Raw genomic sequence first — 1305 nt, forward strand, 5'->3', positions numbered from 1 at the left:
TCTCTCTGCTAGGACAGATTTGAACTATAGAGTCCAAAGTGTTACAAATATAAATACATACATACAGTACGTACAAACATACAAGGAAACTGGATTTACTTTACAGCATGGCAACAAATTATGTACATTCGCTTAAATATTATTCATCTCTGCTAATTACAGTGTAGCACTTGTGAAATACTGTAAAGAACCAGCATGTGATAAAGGTATTGTTACTTGAGATAAGGTATTCTTTTCAGGAGGCGAAGCACAAAGGCACTGCATCTCAACCCAGATGTTCCTTACTTACTCACTGTACTGAAGGAATTCTGATCACCCAAGCTGTGATCAGTGTGTGTCCTGTTAATGACTCATTTACAGAGAATACTGCTTTATGATTGTTCTAAAGCTCTGATAGAATTTCTAATCATAATCTTTTCCGCCACATTATTTCTTACCGTCTAATACAATTTAGAACATGGTTCACCAAAAAGCTTTCTTTATATTTACAATGCAATTGAGCTATGTCTAAGTTAAGCAAACCCTTCTTAAAGGGGGAAGATGCACCCGTGAACTAGTTATTACCTTAACTGAAGAGCTTCGGAGTAATTGGAATGGTTATATGACTTTTTTTTTTCTTCGAGTTGAATGGGGGTTGTCTTGCTTCCCCCTAGCGCCTGTGAGCGGAAAAACCACCCTTGCAACTTTTGGCCGGCCTCAGCGTCAGAAAGTATCGCGTGATATCAGGTCAAGCAATGTAACGAATTGCTTCATGGCATTGCACGCATATGCCTTACAAGGTAGCGATGGAGATTTTCACACTATCGTCATGTCTGAGCCGGCAAAAAAGAAGCAGAAAGCCAGGAAAGCATTGTCGGAGGAACAGAGAAAGAAGAAACGGCCAAATATCTATTCCAATGCAGTAGGGGGAGATCTATAGAGAAACCTGCGAGTATAGCAAAGACATGGCCAAAAGTGCATAGCGCCCCTTTAACCCTTGTGTTATCCTGGGGTCAAATTGACCCGTTTTATATCAGAAATTTGGATTTCTTTCAACCAAATTGCCCAAAAATAACATGGATGATTCCATACAACATTCTTCAGGTAAAACTATTTATTACTTTAATTGAATTTTGGGGTGTTTTATTTAATCTTATAGCATTTGAATTCTTTTTCTTTTTTTCACGGTTTCAAAACAGTATCCGGACTAAACTTTGACATCTACCCATCTGTGATCCCTCAACATCCTTTGATCCTAACTATTCGAGTCAAAATAATTCATAATTTCTTCCCTTTTTAACTAAAAACCTAGGTATAATTTGATAT

This window comes from Etheostoma spectabile, chromosome 19, assembly GCF_008692095.1.
Source record: "Etheostoma spectabile isolate EspeVRDwgs_2016 chromosome 19, UIUC_Espe_1.0, whole genome shotgun sequence".
Classification (NCBI taxonomy): domain Eukaryota; kingdom Metazoa; phylum Chordata; class Actinopteri; order Perciformes; family Percidae; genus Etheostoma; species Etheostoma spectabile.